The following is a 25055-nucleotide window of genomic DNA, read 5'->3' on the forward strand; positions in this document are numbered from 1 at the left end:
TCTGGATAATAATACAGTGTCACATGTATAGTTATTAAATATTCTTTCACAATTTGTAGGTTTTTTTCTACCCATGACTGAATATTCTCCTTAACTACACAAAAACTTATTTTGTGGTTATTGAACACCTATTATTTTCTCATCTAATTCCTGAGCAAATGGAGTCCTATTTATAAAGTCCCTTTCTGAGCCCATATCTTTTTGGTATGGCAATATGTATTTTTGTTCTTGAAATTTCCTCATTTTGAGCTTCACATTGATGTATTTTACCAGCTATAATTCATCCTGTCTGTACAGGATGATATGGATTGTCTTTTTTAGGGTTTCTATTGCTGTAATAAAACACCGTGACCAAAAAAAACAAAGTTTGGAAGGAAGTTTTATTCTACTTATATTCCCATGGTCATGTTTGTCATTCAAGCAAGCCAGTAGCAGGTATTTTCCTTAGCTATAGACAGTGTGGTCTCAAAGGAGATAAAGAGTCAGCTAAGGAGAAGTGAATGAGGCATGGTTGTCAGGATAGTATTGCGGCTCTAATGAACTAGCAATCAGCTCACTTCTTAAATAGGTTTCACAGAGCAAACACTAACTAAAGATTATCCAAGAAGCATAGATTATATCATTTTGTCTCTGGACAACTGTTTGATTTTTCATTAGATGCCCAGGGTTACAAGTTAAGTAACAATTAAAAAGTACAAATATAAAGTTCTAAAGAATGTCTCCACCAACATAAGCATATTTATCATGTGGATGTCCATGTTGATGCTTTCTGATGGCATGCAGATGTCTATGGGTAGGACTGCCATTGGGGACCTTTTTGGTATGAATTACCCATTTGCCATGGAGATAATGTTGATGTCTTTGGCCTGTGCTGCTTCCTTCTGAGAATTATGATAATGTTTGTGTCCCACACTATGTAGAAGGCCATGTTGATGTCCTTATTTGTACTTTCATGGAGACAACCATAATATTGATGGCTCATCCTGGAAATTATGTGGATATCCATGATTTGTTTTGCCATTGCCAGAAACCAGATGGAAATCTATAGTCCATACTCAGCAAAGTATAAAGGCAATGAACTAGTTTTTCAATGGTATCAATGACTGCAGACTCATTGATGAGAAAGAGGACGATCAAAAGTGTCTGTGAAAACCCCTTTCCCTCCCATCACAAGAGGCAACCAGTGAAGTCAACTCTTCAGAATTGTGATAAAGGTGCTAAAGTGCAGTGCTCCACAATCAAGGGCTTCCAGCAGGGTTGCAGATGGGATGACTAAGGGGATGGCAACTGAGAGTTTGACCACACTCCCATGAGTATATGGGCCATATAAATTGGACATTTTTTTGTTTTGTTTTTAGATCATTTGATAGTTTTGCTGTTTGCTTTTCTTTTACTGATGGAGGAAGTTAAGAGTGTGTGAGAACATATACCTAGTGTGTGCTAAGGGTATATGTTGTGAAATTCATATATGATCAATAAAAATGTTATTTAGAAAATAGTAGGAGTAAAATACTATTATAAAAATATTATGGAATTATCATACCTTAATACCTTAGTTCTACCAAACTGCTGCATCTTATAACCGATAAACTCCTTGCATTTTATTGTTTAAAGTGTGATATAAATGGTTGATCATTAACATTAGTATATATGAGTGAAAATGTTTTATATAACTGTTCTTTGTAACTTAAATCATAAGAAGTGATTTTGAATTGATGCTTTTGTCCACATGGTACCATCTTAAGACAATACACACATACATACATACATACATACATACATACATACATACATATACATTTATACATAAAATCCTAAAGTATTTGAAAATGGCTCTAAGAAAATACATCAGTGGGGCTTGGAATCAATTCAGTAGGCCATTTACAACCAGAAAAACAGTACGATAGAAGGCTGGTAAAGACTGTGAAGAGGTCTTTGTGGAAATCAATGTAAAGGAGAAAGGCCAGAGAATTTGAGGTTGAAAAAATGTAGAAATAAATAGAATCTATGTTTATGAACATGGGAATATTTTAGTTTTTCTTTCCTTTATACCTAAAGATTTGTTTTCAACATGATAAATTCATAGTCTTTTAAGCATTAGGTATATATATAGGTAATATTTATATAGGTAATATTTATAAATATTATTTATAAATATTTATAAATAAATATATAGGTAATATTTCACATAGCATTAATGGATCATAGTGATTATAAAATTACTGTCACTGAGAGGGACCTTAGGTGAAATGCCCAACAGTAGGGAGAAGAACTTATAGAGCCTATCTCCAACAGGAAGACAGAGTATCAAGCTATGGAGATCAACAATAGACAAATAGGATCCCATAAAACTGTAACGCTTCTGTAAAGAAAAGTACACTGTCAATAGGACAAAACAGCAATCAGGAGATTGGGAAAAGATCTTTACCAATTATACATCCAATAGAGGGTATCCTGGTATCCTATATATACAAAGAACTCAAGAAGTTAGAATCCAGAGAATCAAATCAACCTTTAAAAAATGGAGTACAGAGCTAAACAAAGAATCCTCAACTGAAAAATATTGAATGGCTAAAAAATACCTAAAGAAAGGTTCAACATCCTTAGTCATCAGGGAAATGCAAATCAAAACAACCCTGAGATTCCCACCTCATACCAGTCAGAATGGCTAAGATCAAAAAAACTCAGGTGATAGCAGATGCTGGCAAGGTTGGTGGTTGGATTGCAAGCTAATTGGACACACCTGAAGACCCAGATATAGCACTCCTGGGAATATACTCAAAGGATGCTCTAACATATAACAAGGACATATGTTTCACTAAGTTCATAACAGCCTTATTTATAATGGCTAGAAGTTGGAAAGAACCTAGATGTCTTTCATTAGAGGAATGGATACTGAACATGTGGTACTCTCACACAAAGGAGTACTACTCAGCTATTTAAAACAATGATTTAATGAAATTCCTAGTCAAACAGATGGAACTAGAAAATATAATCCTGAATAAGGTAACCAAAAAACAAAATAACACACATGGTATGGTATGCACTCACTGATAAGTGGATATTATCCCAAAAGTTCTGCATACCCAAGATAAAATTTACAGACCACGTGAAGCTCAAGAAGGAGGACCAATGTGTGGGTGCTTCAGTCCTTCTTAGAAGGGAGAATAAAATACAGAAAGAAATATGGAGACAAAGTGTTGAGCAGAGACAGAAGGAAAGGCCATCCAGAAACTGCCCTACCTGGGGATCCATCACATATACAGTCACCATACCATGATACTATTGTACATGCCAAGAAGTGCTTGCTGACAGGAGGTTGATATAGCTGCCTCCTGAGAGGCTCTGCTAGTGCCTGATAAATACAAAGAAGCATATCCTAGCAGCCAACTATTGGACTGAGCAAGGTGTCCCCAATGGAGGGGTTAGAGAAAGTTCTGAAGGGACAGAAGGGATTTACAACACCATAGGACAAGCAAAAATATCAACCAACCAGACCCCCAGAGCTCCCACAGATTAAACCCCCAACCAAAGAGTACACGTGGAAGGACCCATGGCTCCAGCCTCATATGGAGCAAAGGATGGGATTTTAGGGCATCAGTGGGAAGGGAGGCCCTTGGTCCTGTGAAGTCTTAATGTCCCAATACAAGAAAATGCCAGGGTTGTAGGTGGGTGAGTGGGGGAATACCTTCATAGAAGCAGGGGGAGGGGGAATGGGATAGGTGTTTTCCAGAAGGGAAACTGGGAAAGAGGATAACAATTAAAATGTAAATAAAGGAAATATGTGTCCTTCTGGTCTGGGCTGTTGCCCTGAGCAGATCTTGGCCTTGAACTCCGAAGCCAGCCCCACAACACCCAGAGGAAGCTCCAGTGTCAGGTGCTCTAACACACCCAGGATCACAGAATCAGAGGATCCCAGGATCCCAGGAGCTTGGTCACATCAGGATCTTGGGATCCCTGAAGCAGCTTGAATGCCAGGGGCTCTGTCACACCCAGGATCTCAGAATCACAGGATCACAGAGACAACTGGACTCTTAAGAGTTCTGACACAAAAAGGATCACAGGAAGGACAGGCTCAAGTCAGATATTTCTAGGGTAGGTAGCACTAGAGATAATCAGATGGCAGGAAGCAAGCATAAGAACATAAGCAACAGAAAACAAGGTTACTTGGCACCATCAGAACCCAATTCTCCAACCATAGCAAGTCCTGGATACACCATCACACTGGAAAAACAAGTTTTGGATCTAAAATCGTTTCTCATGATGATTGCAGATGTCTTTAAGAAGGACATAAATAACTCCCTTAAAGAAATACATGAGAACATAGGTAAATGGGTAGAAGCCCTTAAAAAGGAAACACAAGAATTCCTGAAAGCATTACAGAAAAACAATAAATAGGAGAAGGAAATGAACAAAAGCATCTAATATCTAAAAATGGAAATAGAAACAATAAAGAAATAAAATAGTGAGATAACACTGGAATTAGAAAACCTAGGAAAGAGATCAGGAGTTATAGTTGCTAACATCATCAAGAGAATATAAGAGAAAGAAGAGAGAATCTCAGGGGCAGAAGATACCACAGAAAACATTGACACAACAGTCAAAGAAAATGCAAAAAGCAAAAGGCTCCTGACATACAGAAAATTCAGGATGCAGTGAGAAGAAAAAAATTAGGCTCATAGGTACAGAAGAGAGTAAAGATTCCAAACTTAAAGGGCCAGAAAAAATCTTCAACAAAATTATAAAAGAAAACTTCCCCAACCTAAAGAGAGAGATGTCCATGAGTATACAAAAAGCCTATACAACTCCATATAAACTGGACCAGAAAAGAAATGCTTCCTGTCACATAAAAATCAAAACACCAAATGCATTAAACAAAGAAAAATTTAAAAGTAATAAGGGAAAAAGGTCAAGTAACATATAAAGGCAGAACTATCAGAATTACACCAGACTTCTCACCAGAGACCATGAAAGCTAGATGACCCTAGCCAGATGTCATACACACCCTAAGTGAATATAAAGCCTGCACAGGCAAAACTTTCAATTACCATAGATGGAAAAACCAAGATATTGGTGAGAAAACTGAATTTACACAATATCTTTTCACAAATCCAGTACCACAATGGATAATAGATCCATTATCTATTAAAACATCAACTCAAGGAGGGAAACTATAGTCTGGAAAAAAAAAAGGAAAGTAATCTTTCAAGAAACCCAAAAGAAGATATCTGCATAAACATATAATTCTACCTCTACCAACAAAAAGAACAGGAAGTAACAATAATTTTTTTTTTGGATTTGGTTTTTTTGAGACTGGGTTTCTCTGTATATCCCTGGTTATCCTGGAACTCTGTAGACCAGGTTGGCCTTGAACTCAGAAATCTGCCTGCCTCTGCCTCCCAAAGTGCTGGGATTACAGGCATGCACCACCACCACCTGGTAATTTTTTATAATATCTCTTAATATCACTGGAATCGATGCCCCAATTAAAGTCATAGACTAACAGACTGGATATGTAATTAGGATCCAGCATATGGCTGCATACAGGAAACACACCTCAGTGTCAAAGACAAACAATACCTTAGAATAAATGTTGGAAAACAATTTTCGAAGAAAATGGTCTCAGAAAACAAGTTGGAATAGCTATTCTAATATCAGATAAAATCAGCTTTCCACCAAAAGTTATCAAAGAGATAAGGAAGGACTTCATACTGGTCAATAGAAAAAAAATTTACCAAGATAAACTCTCAATTCTGACCATCTAAGGTTCCAAATGCAAAGGTACCCACGTTCATAAAAGAAACTTTACTAAAGCTCAAAGCACACATCACACCTCACACAATAATAGTGAGAACTTCAACACCCGCATGCTCAATGGACAGATCATGGAAGAAGAAACTAAACAGAGACACAATGAAACTAATAGTTATGAACCAAATGGATCTAATAGATATTGACAGAATGCTTCACCCTAAAGCAAAAGAATACACCTTCTTTTTAGCACTTCATGATACCTTCTCCAAAATTGACCATATAATTGGTCACAAAACAAGCCTGAACAAGATACAAGAACATTGAAATAATCCCATGCACCCAATCAGATCACCACAGTCTAATGATGGTCTTAAATACCAACAAAAACAATGGAAAGCTCACATACAAAGGAAAGCTGAACAACACTCTACTCAATGATAACTTGGTCAAGGAAGAAACTAAAAAAGAAATTGAAGACATTTTATAATTTAGTGAAATTGCTAACACATCATTGTGGAAAGAACTTTACCAATCCAATAGAGTGTTAATATCCAATATAAACAAAGAACTCAAGAATTTAGACTCAGAGAACCAAATAACACTATTAAAAAATGGGGTACAAAGCTTAGCAAAGAACTCTCAACTGAGAAATACTGGATGGCTGAGAAACACCTAAAGAAATGTTCAACATTCTTAATCATTGGGGAAATGCAAATCAAAAACAATCCTGAGATTCTTCCTCAGACCAGTCAGAATGGCCAAGATCAAAAACTTAGGGGACATCATATTCTGGAGAGGATGTGAAGAAAGAGGAACACTCTTCCAATGCTGGTGGGATTGCAAGCTGGTACAACCACTTTGGAAATCAGTTTGGCAGTTCCTCAGAAAATAGAACATAGCACTACCTGAGCACCCAGCTATACCACTCCTGGGCATATAACCAGAAGATGCTCCTACATGTAATAAGGACACATACTCCACTATGTTCATAGCAGCACAATTTATAATAGCCAGAAGCTGGAAAGAACCCAGATGTCCCTCAACAGAGAAATGGATACAGAAAATGTGGTACATTTACACAATAGAGTACTACTCAGTTATTAAAAACAATACATTCATGAAATTCTTAGGCAAATGGATGGAGCTATAAACTATCATCGTGAGTAAGGTAACCCAATCACAGAAGAACACACATGGTATGCACTTGCTGATCAGTGGCTATTAGCCCAAAAGCACAGAATACCCAAGATACAAGGCACAGACCACATGAATCTCAAGAAGAAGGAAGACCAAAGTATGAATACTTTGATCCTTTTTGGCAGGTGTATCAAAATATCCATGACTCACAGCCAACCAATAGACTTAGTATAGGGTCCCAAATGGAGCAGTTAGAGAAAGGACCCAAGAAGCTAAAGAAGTTTGCAGCCCTGTATGAGGAACAATAATATGTACCAACCAGGGCTCCCAGGGACTAAACTACCAACCAAAGAGTACACATGGAGAGACCCATGGCTTCAGCTACATATGTAGCAAATGATGGTAATTTTAGACATCAATGAGAGGAGAGGCCATTTTTTTTCTGTGAATGCTCAATGCCCCAGAGTGGGGGAATGTCAGCCAGGAAAGTGTGTATGGGGGGAGGGTTGTGAGCAGGGGAAGGGGTATGGATTAGGGGATTTTTAGGAGGGGTAACAAGAAAAGGGGATACCATTTGAAATGTAAATAAAGAAAATATCTAATAAAAAAAGAGAACTCATCATACCAAAACTTATGGGACACAATGAAAACAGTGGTGTTTTACTCATCATAGCTCTGAGTGACTCCAAAATGAAACTGGACAGAGTTTACTTTAGCAGCTTGACTGCACACCTGAAAGCTCTAGAACAAAAAGAAGCAAATACACCCAAGAGGACTAGCCTGCAGGAAATAATCACACTCAGGGCTGAAATCAACCAAATAGAAACAAAAAGAACTACACATAGAATCAACAACACTAGGAACTGGTTCTTTGTGATAATCAATAACAGATATAAACCATTAGAGAGACTAACCAGAGAACACAGAGACAGTGTCCAAATTATTAAAATAAGAAAGGGGAGAAATAATAATGGAAGTGTATTTTCTCTGACTGAACCCAACCTGGCAGTCTTCTGCTATATATGTGTTGGGGGCCTTATATATCAGATTGTGTATGCTACCTGTTTGGTAGTCCAGTGTTTGAGAGATCTCAGGAGTCCAGATTGAGACTGCTGGTCCTCCTACAGGGCCTTCCTTCTCCTCAGATTCTTTCTCCTTTCCCCTAATTCAACCACAATGGTCTGCAGCTTCTCTCCATTTTTTGGGTGCAAACATCTATATCTGACTCTTTTTTAAAATTAGATATATTTCTTTATTTATTTAAAATGATTGAAATCATTTCAAATGACTTCCTCTTTCCTGGTTCCCTCTGCCTGAAAGTCCCATAAGCTCTCTCCCTTCCCCATTCCCCAATCAACCCCTTCCTGCTTCCATGTCCTGGTATTCCTCTACATTGCTGTACCGAGCGTTTCCGGGACCAGGGGTCTCTCTTACCTTCTTCTTGGGCATCATTTGATATGTGAATTATGTCTTGGGTATTCTGAGCTTCTGGACTAATATCCACTTATCAGTGAGTGCATACAATGTGTGTTCTTTTGTGATTGGGTAACATCACTTAGGATGATATTTTCTAGCTCTACCCATTTGCCTAAGAATTTCATGAATTCATTGTTTTTAATAGCTGAGTAGCATTCCATAGTGTAAATATACCACATTTTCTGTATCCATTCCTCCATTGTGGGACATCTGAGTTCTTTCCAGCTTCTGGCTATTATAAATAGGGCTGTTATGAGCAGAGTGGAGCATGTTTCCTCATTACATGCTGGGGAATTCTCTGAGTATACACTCAGGAGTGGTATAATGGGGACCTCTTGTAGTATCATACACAGTTTCCTGAGGACCCATCAGACTGATTTCCACTTCTCAATTAGTTTTATGGATCTGACTCTTTCAACTGCTTTTTGGGTCTGTCAGAGGGCAGTCATGCTAGGTACCTTTTTGTGAATGCGCCATAACATCAGTGATAATGTCAGGCCTTGGGACCTCTCCTTGAGCTGGATCCTACTTTGGGCCTGTTACTGGCTTCTCTCCATTTCCATCCCTGCAGTTCTTTCAGACAGCAACAGTTATGGTTCAGAGTTTTGAGTATGGAATGTCAACCCCATCCCTCACTTGATGCCCTGTCTTGCTGCTTGAAGTGGGCTCTATAATTTCCCTCACCCTATTATTGGGCATTTCACCAAAGGTTCCTCCGTTTGCGTCCTGTGAGTCTCAAACCTTCCAGGTCTCTGGTGCATTATGGAGGGGAGTGTCTTCCCAACTTCCTACTTCCCAAGGTTGCCTGCTTCCATTCTTTCAGCTGGCCATCAGTGATTCAATCTTTTCTCCCTTGTCCAATATCAGATCAAGTTCACCTGCTCCCATTGATGCTCATATGAAAGACCCTTAATGTTTAAAAAATGCTTCAAGTGAATGATAGCCATTATTGCGTCACTTCCAAGGTCATTTATGAGCTATTAAAATTATTGTTAAGAAAGAAACTCTTTTTTTTTTTTTTTTTTTTTTTTAGTTTTAATGGGTCTGATTTTATTTTTTTTTATTTTTTTTTTTTTGGTAGCTTAATATTTCTCCCTGAATATCTTTTTTTTTTATTTGATATAATTTATTTACATTTCAAATGATTTCCCCTTTTCTAGCCCACCCCACTCCCCGAAAGTCCCGTAAGCCCCCTTCTCTTCCCCTGTCCTCCCTCCCACCCCTTCCCAGTTCCCCGTTCTGGTTTTGCCAAATACTGTTTCACTGAGTCAGAAAGAAACTCTTGAAAGCAAACCTGTGTGAAACAAAATGTTTTAAGTATTTCTGGGGATATAGGGAAGTGGACACTATAAACATTAAACAATGAGAAGAGATAAAGTGGGATAATTTATATGTAAAACAATCTTTCTATATTAAACCAGACCATATAGTAAAGGGTTTACAGTGAAATACTTGAAAGCAGAAACTGTAATTTACCCAGAATACATCTCCATCGAAGGTGTCACTGTTCACAATCCTTTCAAATCTCCTCCTACAAGTTATGCAGTTATTTAATGTTAGGGATTTAAGTTCTATTTTTATATTATATCTAAAATCGTATCTTTTAAATGGGGATAACAATAGCCCTTGCTACATAAGGTGCTTGTAAGGATTAAAAACTTAAGACCCGCAAAGCTCTCAGAAGAGTACACTCAATACATCTTAACTCTTATTAGCACTAATAGGATTATGTCTGTCACAAAACCCATAGCATCAGCCAGATAAGCCTTTTAAAGTTCACCTGAATATATGATTTGACTTTTATTTCCACATTTGTATTGATGCTGTATCTGGTACAAATTAAACTCTTCCATTTTATCTACTATAATGTCATGTTTTGTTCTCTAGGCTTAAATAAATTAGACCTAATCCATATAATTAGTATTTGTTTTCATATTACCCATTTGACATTTTAATTATCTCTATTGCTAAAATTATTTGTGTATTTATGACTAAACTGTTAAAAGTAGCCACACAGTTGGAAAATAAATAACAGAGTCTTATTCTGGGACCATTCCAATAGTGGAAAGCCAACATCATTGTAGAACTAAGATCAGTTCTGTATATGTCATGGACAAATTAGTATTTACAGCCACAGAACAAAATAGGCATCAGTGGACAGAAAATCACTAATCATAATTACAGAACATGTAGATTTTGGGCTAAGTTGACTTCCAAGTATCGTGGCTGAACATGGATCAGAATGATCCATTGGCACACATCAGGAGACAAAGAATTTGTTCAAATAACTAAGAAGATTTGGTATGAATGTTGGGAAAGTTCTTCTTAATAGAAGTATTGTTGCTAAAACTGGTATTTAGAAATACAAAAAATAAAGAGTTTTTAACCACTGATAAGAGGGTTGATCAAAGTTATATTTAATTTGCATCAGATATTTACACACCTTGTGCAAGTTTGAGATATGGTTTAAAAACTTTTCTACTTTTAACGTATTATTTACATTTACTAATTATATATATGTATATGTTTCAATACTCCTCATTATTGAGTGAATCTTTAATTTTTACTATCATTTTATTTTTATTTTTTAGCAACCCTGATATGAGTAAACATATCCTGAAGAGAGACTGTTGTATAACCTTTATATATTGGTCTATTTGAACAATTTTTCAGGAATCTCAGATTGGTGGATATAGAGAAAAAAGTGTTGTTCCAGGTTAAATCATAACAGGAACACATGTTTCAAATCTTAGGAGAGATTTGAGAAAGCTACCCTTTGAAAGCCAAAAGAAAGGGTACCACTTTCAGTGTAGTGGAATGAATGAGATACTCATATATATATATATATATGTACATGTACATATGCATATATGCACAAATATATATGTGTGTGTATGTGTGTATAAACATGTAAAGAATAAGCTTTTATAATTATGAATGATAAAGGTAAAAATAAAGTATAATTTATTAAAAATATATGATCAACTTAATGTCAAAAATGATTTTGAAAAGTATTGGTAGTAGTACTTTTTGAATAAAGTTATATGTTGATTGGACTGACTGTGTTTCAATTATGTAATGCCTAAGCTTGTCATGTATGTATGATTAATATGTATGCATGTGTATATATGTTTACATTTCAGCAGGTAAATTTGAGAATGTTGTGTTATGATACTGTGGTGAGATCAGAGCATGAACTTTATAACTTGCTCGAAATAATTTTATCTTTGTTCACTGCCCAGTATGCCAGAGTACTTAGAAGTATATAGAACTTTTATTGTTTCATGTATTTATTTTCTACTTTAAAATACATTTACAAGAATATCATGAAGAAAACAGTTTAGTGAAAGGTTAATGTATTATAATCTCACTAAGATAATTTTCTTATAATCAGAAATATACAGCTATACATACTGTCCTAACAATGACATATTTCAAAAATGCCATATTTAAAGAGAGGTAAATTACTTTGTATTTAATTCATTGTTATAACAAAAGCATCCTAACAACTTGAACATTTAAAAAGTTGGCAATTTTCTTCTCTAAAGTCAAATGTCTTTTTAAGCACCTCTATTTACATATCAGAAAGTGATATCATGGGTCAATTATGTTCACCTTGCTACCATACAAAAATAAATACAAATTATAGATGGAAGTCTTATTGTAATGGTTGCAATGAAAAAGAAAACCTTTTTTATTTTATCTATTTATTATGTAATACCTAATTAAGTTTCTTGTAGTAAAGATCAACAATCATTATCACTTGCCACTTTAGCCTAAGCACAGTTTTGAGCTTCCAGTGCCCACCCTGAGTGACTCACAAATCTCCATAACTGTAGGAGCAGGGGATCTGATGTATTCTACTAGATTCCTAAGGCACCTGCAAACATGTGCACACAGAATAGGAAAAAGGAATCTCTTAAAGATAGTCGAGAACAAAGAGTTGAAGGAAATAAATAAAACTGTTAAAGACATGAAAATGAAAATAGAAACAAAATTAGAAAACAAAAACTGAGGGCCTTCCAGAAATTAAAACTTTAGGAATGCAAACAGGAATGATTCTAAATTGGGGATTTCTATCGAGCTCCTCCTCTAGGATCTCAGGGGATTCCAAGCAAGAGCATAAATAGATTGTAGAACCCAGAGAAGATAGACAGCAGGAGAACAAGGATCTCTGAATAATAATAAGCAAGATACAAATAAGTTAACAAAGACAGATGCAACAATCTCAGGGGCTACATGAGTCTTCACTAGGTGGTTATCATATATACTGTACAATTTAGTGTTTTTATGTGACACCTAACCATGGGAGCTTGTATCTCAGACTCTCCTGAGTAGTCTTGGAAGTTTTTTCATCCTGTTGGACTTCCTTGCTCTGAGTCAGTATGAAGGCCTTGCCTTGCCTTATTGTACTTTGTTTAGCACTATTTGTTTGTCTTTTTAAATACTTGTTCTTTTGTGATGGAAAATGAACAAGTTGAGGATATGAGTAAGGAGTGGAGCACTAGGAGGTGGAAACTGTGATCTGGAAGTAATATACATGAGAATTATCTGTTTTCAGTAATAAATAAATACCTAAATAAATAAACAACAAATAAATAAATAAATATCAAGTCATTTACAAAGTCATGTCTATGAAATACTTTCAAAAAATATTCAGGTGTCCTTTCCTTGAAAGTGAAGTAAGAAGGTAGGTTGCAGGGGAATTATAATTCAGCCTCATGGCTGCTCTGGCAAAAGATTCCAAAGTTCTAGTGATCCAGCTGGAATGACACATCTTTTATCCCTATAGCTGGAGTACAAACACAACCTAAGTACACACCTTTAATCCCAAACAATATAGGTAAAGTCAGTTTGTAGAAGGAAGAAGCCATATTTGAGGATCACAACTAAAAGAGGCTACTTGAGAGTAGCAAAGGAAAAAAAGTGACTTAAGAGAAAAGTGTAGAAAGGAAGAGAGAGAGAGAGAGAGAGAGAGAGAGAGAGAGAGAGAGAGAGAGAGAGAGAGAGAGAGAGACAGAGAGAGAGACAGAGAGACAGAGAGACAGAGAAACAGAGAGAGACAGAGACAGAGAGAGACAGAGAGACAGAGACAGAGAGAGAGAAGGTGGAAACAGTCCTATGGATAAGACAAAAGTAAAAACATAATGAGACAGAGAATGAGGAGCCAGAAGTATAACATCATATTTTCTTGTGTAATAAAACTTAATTCTAAGATTTTATCTTCCCTCTGCTTAAGAGTTCCTGTAGGAAAATGCATAGAATGCAAAATAAATAAATTGTGCCATCTTAGGATGCAAATGGACCACATGTACAACTTATAATTCCTTTTCTACCAGAGCCAATTTTTTTCTCAGCCTCGGTTGATAATTTTTCTTGAAATCTTTAAGTCATTATAACCTTGTAAGGTTTGAAATAATTTATTTAGATTTTCCAATAGTTAATCCAATTGTGATTCTTAGTCAATTAATATTGCCCAACTATTTTTGAAAATCATTAAGAGTTCTTAATTTGTCTCTCCTAATTTGTCCTTTCTGTGGTTGAATCTTTTATAGAACCTCTCTTAAATCTTAGATAATTAAAATAATATCATCATTGTATTTTTCAGGAGCAATTAATACTCCCCAGCAAGGCAAAATTCTCTTTATTTCATCAAACATTTTCCCACCTAAGGTACCTGTATCTGAATCAGCCAATAAGATATTAACCATGTAATGATAAACTATAGACTGCAGGGACCATTTATGTATTATTTTTAATGGCTATTTTACAAAATATTGGTATAAGGCAAAGGAAGGCAGTAACTCAGGAGACAAACCAATAAACTGGAAGGAAAATATTAACAAAAAGGTAAAAGTTATACAAAATAAAATTATCAGCATAAATTTACTGTACTAAGATATTTAGAAACCCTTTAATGGTATCTTTTAATGGATTATGAGTTATTGTAAATAAGCATTGAGAAAGCAGACCTTTCTCTATTAGGCTCATGAAAAGGGATTGTGAAAAAGCAATCTTTTTAATCAATCACTAAAATAGGCCATAACTTAGGTAATGAAGAAGGCAATGGACTTCCAGGTTCTAAAGAGCCTATTGGCTGAATAATCTTATTTATTAAATCTGTTAATGTCAGTTCTTAATTCTGTTAACATCCTTGTCAGATTTCTTTTTAATGATAGAGAAGAATTCTAAGGGCTAATAAACCTTTGTATATGTTGAGCTACCAGCTGCTCAACTAGCTGTTCTAGTACCTGTAATTTTTCTTTACCCACAAGTCAAAAGGGTTTGTCAATTTGGCATTTTAGTGGTAGGGTAGCTAGTGATCTACCAGCAGTGGTTCACCCATTTATAATTGAAGACACAGCCTCTACTCTATCCTGCTTATGAATAGCATGGACAGTGGCTAACTCTCTTCAACAACAAATTTCATTTCTTTATTAGGAACTTCTCTTTTACAGGTTGTCTCTAAAGCTGAAGGAATGCTAATGTGTGATTGCAACTGTTCCAACAGCTCTTTGCTCCAAAGATGTACAGTTATGCTAGCCACATGTGCCATTAATGTCCCTATTTGACCATCTGGTTCTATGCATTTAATCCATTTTAGTCTTTATTTTACCCGAGTCAATGTCTCAATTCCTAGAATCTGTATATATAACCATTAAAGTGAATGTGAAACTATTGTTGCACCTGTTGCTGTATCCACTAAGCCTTCAATCTCAATTCCATCTAACTTCTATTTTAACTTTGATCTCTTATCATTTATAGTAGTTTGCCAAAATAACTATTTATTTCCTTCTTTTCTTTTTTTCTTGTATCTTGAGAATCTTTATATTATCCATAGGAAATTCTTATTTATTATTGGTTATTTTATTTATTTACATTTCAAATATTATCCCCCCTTCCCAGTTTCCCCTCTGCAAAACCGCTGCCCCATCCTTCCTTTCCCCTACTTTTATGAGGGTGCTCCCCACCTCACCCCACTCCCATCTCACCATGCTAGCATTCCCCAGCAGTTAAGAGCACTGACTGTTCATTCAGTGGTCCTAAGTTCAATTCCACATAGTGGCTCACAATCATTTATAATCTGATCCAATATCCTCTTCCATTATGAATGAAGACAGCTACAGCATAGACACATATTTAAATAATTATTAAAAAAAGAAAAAAGAGAAAATCTATTTGGGTTTTTGATGTATTGTCAGATACATTGGAGCTTCTCTCTCTTTGTTAAATGGCTTGTTTAAGCATGTCTGTTCGCCCAATCAGGCCTTGACTTTTTCTACTTATTTTTTTAGACTAATCTTTCCTTGGTAGACAGGAAAAGAATGCATCATGTTACATTTTTTGGCAATGAACAAGGCTCCTTAGCCAGATTACTGACATTAAGAAATTGCTTTGAATGTATCAAAGATATTCCAGTTTAATCTTGGTAAAAAGTCTATGAAAGATTGATTTGAAAACTGGGATAATTCGCATTCTTCTCAACTCCAAGTGGATCAAGGACCTCCACGTAAAACCAGACACACTGAAACTAATAGAAAAGAAACTGGGGAAAACCCTTGAGGACATGGGCACAGGGGAAACCTTCCTGAACAGAACACCAATAGCTTATTCTCTAAGATCAAGAATTGACAAATGGAACCTCATAAAATTACAAAGTTTAAGGCAAAGCACACTACAAAATGGCAACAAACAAATTGGGAAAAGATATTCACCAACCCTACATCTGATAGAGGGCTAATATCCAATATATGCAAAGAACTCAAGAAGTTAGACCCCAGGGAACCAAATAACCCTATTAAAAATGGGGTACAGATCTAAACAAAGAATTTTCACCTGAAGAAATTCAGATGGCCAAGAAACACCTTAAGAAATGCTCAACATCATTAGTAATTAGGGAAATGCAATTCAAAACAACCCTGAGATTTCACCTTATACCAGTCAGAATGGCTAAGGTTAAAAACTCAGGAGACAGCAGGTGTTGGCAAGGTTGTGGAGAAAGAGGAACAATCCTTCACTGCTGGTGGGGTTGTAAGATGGTACAACCACTTTGGAAATCAGTCTGGCAGTTCCTCAGAAAACTGGACATGACACTTCTAGAGGACCCTGCTATACCTCTCCTGGGCATATACTCAAAGGATTCCCCGGCATGCAATAAAGACACATGCTCCATTATGTTCATAGCAGCCTTATTTATAATAGCCAGAAGCTGGAAAGAACACAGATGTCCCTCAACAGAGGAATGGATACAGTAAATGTGGTATATATACACAATAGAGTACTATTCAGCCATTAGAAACAATGAATTCATGAAATTCTTAGACAAACGGATGAAACTGGAGAACATCATCCTAAGTGAGGTAACCCAGTCACAAAAGAACACTCATGGCATGCACTCACTGTTATACAGATATTAACCTAGAAGCTTGGAATACCAAGACACAATGCACATATCAAATGATGCCAAGAAGAAGGAAGGAGTGGCTCCTGATCTTGGAAAGGCTCAGTGCAGCAGTGTAGCGGAATACAAGGACAGGGAAGTAGGAAGGGGTAGATTTGGGAACAGGGGGAGGGAAAAGTGTTTATGGGACTTTCGGGGAGCGGGGATCCAGGAAAGGGAAAATCACTTGAAATGTAAATAATATATCGAATTAAAAAAATGTAGGCCAAAGATTCCTATTGCTTCCTTATCCCTTTTTAAATCTTCTCTCTGTAAGTTGCTATCCAAATACTTTATAACCCTGTAGATTTCTTTCATCTTCATCTAAATTCCCGTATCAAGGCTTGAGACATCATTTTCATTTCTTAATTGTTTTTTAACTGCCTTTTTGCAGTCTTCTTGCAAGGTGATGTTGTAGGATTTATATTAGATTCATCTGAAGTTACTTCATGATTCTAAGGATTGGTTAATTTTTTTTCTACTCTTTGAAACTTAGTAAAGATTTTTTTCAATATTTGACTTATCTAACTCTAATTTCTTCTGATCTCTCTTTAAAAGGATATATAAAATTATATTTAAAAAATAATCCTTGTTTGCTGATAAGCAAAAGAAAAAATATGGAATACGCATGCATTGTGTCTTAGCATTTTTCATGTTTTAACAATGAAAAAATTTTTCTTTTTAATCCATAACTCTCTTCTTAAGGACTTCCCAAGTATCTTACTAAGTTTGTCGATGAAGTCCTCTGTTACGTAAGTAGCAGGAGCCACAGACTAGCCCATGTACATTCTTTAGTTGGGGGCTTAGTCTCTGGGAGCTCTGAGGGGCCCAGTTATTTGATACTGTTCTTTTTATGGGGTTTCAACCTCCTTCAGCTCCTTCAATCCTTCCCCTAACTCTTCCATAGGGATCCTGGAGCTCAGTTCCATGTTTGGCTGTAAGTATCTGCATCTGTCTCAGTCAGGTGCTGGTAGAGCCTCTCAGAGCACAACATGACATCAACAGTATTGTTGGGGTTTGGTCCCTGCACATGCAATAGATTCCAAGGTGGAATTGTCTTTGAATGTTCTTTCCTTCAGCCTCTCCTCCATTTTTGTCCCTGCATATTGTTTTAGACAGGAACAATTCAGGGTCAAAATTTTTGAAATGGGTGCATAGCCCCATTCCCTCCAATAGGGGCCATGCCTATCTACTGTAGGTGGTCTCATCACGTTCCCTCTTCTGACTGATAGGCATTTCAGCTAATGTCATCCACACCAGGCCCTGAGAGCCTCTAACATCCCTGGTATCTGGGGCTTTCTAGTAGTTCCCCTAGTCCCCACCCAACACTGATACATATTTCTATTCATTCTCCTGCCCCTCTGTGCTTCTTTCCTATCTCTTCCATACCTGATCCTGTGCCCCATTTTCCTTCTTCCCCCTCCCATTTCATACCCAGGATCTTTGCTCCCTCTGCCTCCCATGAAGTGTGATTATTTTGTTACTACTTCTAAGTGGGAATGAGGCATCCTCACTTAGGCCTTCCTTATTGTTAAACCTCAGCTGGTCTGTGACTAGTATCATGGGTATTCTTCAATTTTGACTTGTATCCACTTATTAGTGAGTATATACCATGTATGTCCTTTTTGGTATAGGTTACATCACTCAGGATGATCTTTTCTAGTTACATCCATTTACCTAAAAATAAATCATGATGTCCCATTTTTAATAGCTAAGTAGTATTCTATTGTGTAAATGTACCACATTTTCTGTATCCATTCTTTAATTGAGGAACATCTGTGTTGTTTCTAGATTCTGGCTATTACAAATAAGGCTGTTATGAACATAGTGGAGCAAGTATCATTGTGATATAGAGAACCATCTTTTGGGTATATACCCAGGAATGGCATAACTAGGTTTTCAGGTAGACCTATTTCAAATTTTCTGAGGAACTACCAGATTGACATAGAGAGTGGTTGTACAAGTTTGCAATCCAACCAGCAATGGATGAGTGTTCCTCTCTCTCCACATCCTTGTCTGAGTTTTTAATCTTAGCCATTCTGATTGCTGTAAGCTAGAATCTAGCATCATTTTGCTTTGCATCACTGATGACTGTGGATGTTGAACATTTCCTGTGTCTGATGTATATCCACACGTAAATAAACACATATAACAGTGAATTCATTTACTACTCTCTCTCTTTCTCTTCCCAGAAGAAATTTAATTATCCTTTACTTAATGGTCATTGACCATCTGCAGATCTTCATGTACAAGTAGGGCTATGTGGAATTTTACTGTTTACACTGCAATGCTAGTGGCAATCCCATTATATTGGTATTTCTCAGGCAGCTATATTGTTGAGATTTCATGAATTCATCTTTCCTGCCATGCCTAGGAATACTATATAGTAAAAGGTATCCTAGGCCTTTGACTATTACAACACTTAGACTTTAGTGTAGGGGTTTCACTGCAAGCATATCAGTTATTGTTGAGCAGTCCATAGTCCTTTACTCTGATGAACTCTGTAGTAGTCTCTATTGTTTGCATAAGTAAACTTTTCATGAAGAGCGAGACTTGTTCTTATCTGTGCTTATAATAGTAAATATTTAGAATTCAGTTTGAAGTTGCATGGTTTTAGTAAATTACAGGAGAATGTTCTCTTCTTATCTCAATGCCATTTCCAGGTATGAGTTCTTCGTTAAGTTTATAGTACCATGTATGAATTTCTTCCTATTTAGAAGACCTTAAGTCTAATAGGACAGCAAAGTATTATACTCAATAAAACAGTGCCACTTTTTCTCCATTGAGGACATCTTTTTGGTCTATTCACTTTTGTGTCTTATAAGTTATCGAGTCAGGTAAATATTTATACTTTGAATGAAGTTATATCACTGGGAGTGATAATGTATCCCCAAAGATATTTAGACTAACAAAATCTTCAGTCCCAGGTATTGTGTTCTAGTTTCTTAATGCTATAATGAAATTTTAAATGAAAGGATTTCCAGCTGAGATGTTTTTGTCTTACAGGTTTGAATTTGTATACATCATAGGTAGAGGTCAGGATAGGAACAAAAGTGGGGATCTGTAAACAGAGACCATGGAAGAAAGCTATTTACTGTCTTTCTCTCTATACCTGCATATCTTTTCTTTTTCCTCTTTCTTTTGTTTTTTGTTTGTTTCTTCGTTTCTGTTTCTTTCTTTCTTTCTTTCTTTCTTTCTTTCTTTCTTTTTTCTTTCGTTCTTTCTTTTTTCTTTTGTCCTTCCTTCCTTCCTTCCTTCCTTCCTTCCTTCCTTCCTTCCTTCCTTCCTTCCTTCCCCCCTCTCTCTCTTTCTTTTTTTCTTTCTTTCTTTCTTTCTTTCTTTCTTTCTTTCTTTCTTTCTTTCTTTCTTTCTTTCTTTCTTTCTTTCTTTCTTTCTTTCTTTCTTTCTCTCTTTCTTTCTTTCTTTCTCTATAACTTAGAACTGCCTGCCCTGGACTGGTCAAGCCCACAATGGCCTGGACCATCACAAATCAATAACTAAATAGTACATGTCCCCTTATACTTCCCCAAATTACCTAAGTATGTTTTAAATGAAAGTTTTATTTTGCCAGATGACACTGTTTAGTGTCAATTTGATAGAAGTACTAAGCAGCACAAATGGGAAATACCCTTTGTGGGTATTGTCCAGGAAAACAAAAGAAATTCCCAAAAAATATATGCTACTGCTCTCCCTTGTTACCTTTCAAAATTTTATTAGTTATCTTAAACAAATAATTAAACTTAGGATGAGTCTAGCTTTACTTTTAAACTATAAGCTTGTTGAGGGCAGAAATGTTGCTAACGTTATTACATCAAATTTTTTGTGACTGTGAGATGACCTGGCTTTTGGTGAGTAGTGACTGAATAAGTAGACAGATATACAAAATAAGTTCAGGTCCAATTTACAACTCATATATTCTCTAAACCTTTCCTTTAATTTTGAGTCATTTGTATCACTTACAACGCACACTATTTGACAAAATTGTATAAAAATGTTTAAATAGCTGCTATTTCTACATACTGCTCTTTTAATCTAAAACTAATTAAAAATAATATTAATTTAATAATGAAACCCTAGGGAATGCTATATTCTAAATATGATGTCCCTCAATATTTATATCTTAGGTCCTTATATTTTAGGTAATGGCATTATAACGACTTTAGGGAGGTTTTGGGAGTTTATTAAACCATAAGAATGAAGCTTCATCATTGAATTAGTACATCTATAAGAACAACCCATAAAGATAATCAAAACCGTATTTCCTGTAAGGTTAGAGATAAGAATAACAGCACGAGAATACAATAACATGTATCATAGTGCCGGTCTCCCATACTCAGACATTTTGCTAGAACTAATAAAATCACTAAACTTTAGTTCAGTGACTAACGTCAGAACTAATGAAGTCACTTGCTAAGGTAGTCTGCACTCAACTAAACAAAGAGACCACATGTAAATCTGCATTTAAGTTTATCTTTATTTTTTTTAGTATTTGAATTAATTTTAATACACAATAATACAATTTTTCAAATTACTCGGTAACAAATGATGTTTTAATGCATGCATAAAGTATAGTGTGTAACAGGATAGGCACAGGAGGGTCGCAGACACCAGGGAAACATGAAGTTCCTAGTACCCAACAGGGATGACTTCAGTTAAAATGCACAAAGAAGGGGGGACAGAACCTGTAGAGACTACCTCCTGTAGATAGGCATGGCCCCCAGTTGAAGGATGGGGCCATCCAATCATCTGAAAATTTTTTACCCAGAAATGTTCAAAGAAAGAACAGGGATAAGAAAATGGAGCAGAGACTGAAGGAACTACCCTACCTGGGAATCCATCATGTTGGCAGACACCAAACCTAACACTGTTGCTGTGGTCAAAAGGCACTTAATGAAAGGAACCTGGTGTGGCAGGTCCTTGGGAGGTCTGTTCAGCAACTGACCAATGCATATGTGGATGCTTGAAGTCAACCATCAAATTGAGCTCAGGGACTATGGTGGGGGAGCTGGCAGAAGGACTGGAGGAACAGAGGGGGATTGCAACCCTATTAGAAGAAAAACAGAGGCTGGCCTAACCACCCAGTACTCCCAGAGACTAGACCACTAATCAAGGAGTGTACAGGGAGGGATCCATGTCTCCAGATACATATGTAGCAGAGGATGGCCTTGCCTGACAGCAATTGGAGCAAAGGGAATTTGATGCCCCAGTGTAAGAGGATGCTAGAGTGGTGAGACAGGAGATGGTGGGTGAGTGTGGGAGCACAATAATACAGGCAAAGAGGAGAAGGGAGGGTGGATGTGGGATGAGGAGGTATTGTGGAGGGGTAACTGGAAAGTAGGATATCATTTGAGTTGTAAATGAATGGAATGATTGTATACACACACATACACACATAATCTTTTCTCACATTAATTAGTAGTTTATGGTATAATATTTTGCAAACCTTTTTTGTTGTTTCAGTTGTATTGACCACTAGTATGATTTTTTAGTCCTTAAAGATGTTGTTCAATTTTTCATGTTTCTCAGCTTCATGAGCTAATGAACCTTTATATATATATACTATTCTTTATAGTTTTATACTTAGCCTTAATGCACATGAGCAATATTTTTCATAATAAATATCAGTTATTATGATTAATAATCAGTTATTATGATTAATGATTAATAATTGATCATGATTAATTCCACATTATGGGAATGTCCTCAGATCTCAAATATATGTGAGAGGAATCATTATATCACTCAGTCTCAGGGATATGTTATAACTTCTGGATTGCACTCCTATGGGTAAAAATGGCCAAGTTTATTTCCTTTAATTGGAATAGAATCTGTAAGAATGATAAAAATAGTTTACATACCTTTGTAAATTTCAGTAAATCAGTGATTTTTCAACCTACAAATTATCCTTAGCAAAGCCAGCACTTTCACTTGCCAGGATAGTAATACACAAGATCAGGATACTGAATAAACCATAAACCTTGTAGAAATCATATTTGCAGCTAGAAGTAATCAGAAATTTAAACATAAACAACGACTTTCTTTATCTGAAATCCATAAGACAACATACTGGGCCTAGAGAGGCACCTCACTGATTAAGAGTACTTGCTGCTCTAGCAGAAAACCAGTTCTAGAACCCATACAACTATTCAAAACCATTTGTAACTCCAGTTCCAGGAGAAGCAGAGACTCCTGAACTCCTAGGGCACCAGACCCATGCATGGTATACAAGTATGCAGCTAAAACACTCATATGCAAAAACTTGAACTCTCATTTTCTCTTTCTGTGTGTCTCAGACTCAGTCTCTTTCTCTGTGTCTCTATGTCTGTCTCTGACTGACTATGTCTCTGTATCTCTCTATTTCTCTCTTTCAAGATTAAATGTGTAAACTGAAAAAGAATCACATGGAAGCAATCATTGCCACACAAAGAAATATTAAATTCAAAAAGTACTGCAAAGGCGATCTGAATGGATGTTATGCATTAATTTGAGTGGATATCATACAATATAGAATTTAGCTTTTGTTTCCTAAGAATATAAAGTGATTCTCATCATATTTCAGGATTATAAGGGGAAGAGGCTATCTAATAAAATCTGCATAAAATATGTACTTCCTCTCAGTTAAATATAATATATTTATATTTGCCTATGAATTCTGACAAAATATTTCATTGCTTTAACACAACAATGAAAGAATGAAGAATGAAGAACAATGAAGAAGAATGGGACCTAGGATTTTTCTGTGAATGAAATTATTCTAAAACTATAAACTGATTTTTCAATATAATTCATACCACTATAAATATATTTTGGAAACTAGGATTATTATATCTATTTGGAGGTGAATGTTATTATTCCCATAATAATTATATAGTTGATATGTTATCATATTCTCAATAGCAGTACATTTGTGCTTTATAGATCAAAACTCATGCACAAAACATACTGACATAAAAAGAAAATAATTAGCAGGAACAGAATATTTCTTATATTCCTCAATGTATCAAAAAAGCTAATATACTACTTGTTGTGATTATGCACACTGTGTGTGTGTGTGTGTGTGTGTCTAGGAATACTCAATTGACATTTGCTTTTTCCACAAAGTATACTCAAAAATGATTTTGTGTTGTATGTCAATATATTCTATTTATTGTAAGGTATGGGAGATATAGGCATGTATATGTCATATGCATGTATATATGAAGGAAATCAGAGAATAATTTTAAGGACTATCGTTTCTTTCCACTGTGGATTATATGGATTAAACTTATCACAACAATACTTGTTTGTTTTGGTATAATGTTTGAATGCACAAGGTGAAGATGTGGCTCCTTCCTTCTTTGCCTGACACCTTCTGATTGTTCAAAATAAAAATCTTAAGGCCAATTATCTGAGGCAGAATTAGAAGTGTAATATCAGGTAGAGAGAGACAGTGAGTGTGTACTTGTGTTGGGGTGGGTATGGGGGGAGGCCCTGAGAAATAGTCAGTCTTCAAAACCTGGATAAAGAGGAAGTCTGATATATGAAGTGGAGAATAAATTTTGTTTTTTATGTTAAATAAATCTAATTGATTTACATTTCCTATTTTAAATATATCCAGATTAATTAGACATAGTGATTTAGATTCATCCTGTGAAATACAAATAAATAGCTGAAACAAATTTTAAATATTTTATCAGCTAACTATCCCATAATATATATTTGTGTGTTCCTGAACCAGGTGTTTGTAGTATTCCCTCAAACAAAAATTCACTTTCATCTGAATTATTATCATCTCCAACAACTGTACTGTTTTTAATGTCAGAAAGTGACATAAAAGAACTATACACATTCACTCAGGAAGGCACATTAGAAAGTGGCTTATCGCATGTCAAGCCACCGTTTTGTCATTCTCAGAAGTTATCTTTCTCCCTGAATATCAGATAGCCCTGACAGACTGAACCTGTCACCTCATGCTGCAGAGTACTTCAGGCAGAAAGGGTTTCCTGACAGATCCATGGTGACACTGGAGGAGTCTTGTACGTCAACATTTTCATATATATGTTTATGAGCAAAAGAACTGTCTTATAAAGCACCAATTAAATTTTGTTAGGAAATATCAAATAGATATATACTACTAATGAAAATATATTAACACATTAATATAAAGCTGGGAATCTATTTCTAAGTCTTCTGTAATTAATATTCCTAATTAACATAAAATAATAGGTTTCATTAGTTATTTTCATACATGCTTCTTACTCATTATTTG

This window comes from Apodemus sylvaticus, chromosome 4 (assembly GCF_947179515.1).
Source record: "Apodemus sylvaticus chromosome 4, mApoSyl1.1, whole genome shotgun sequence".
In the NCBI taxonomy this organism is placed as follows: Eukaryota; Metazoa; Chordata; class Mammalia; order Rodentia; family Muridae; genus Apodemus; species Apodemus sylvaticus.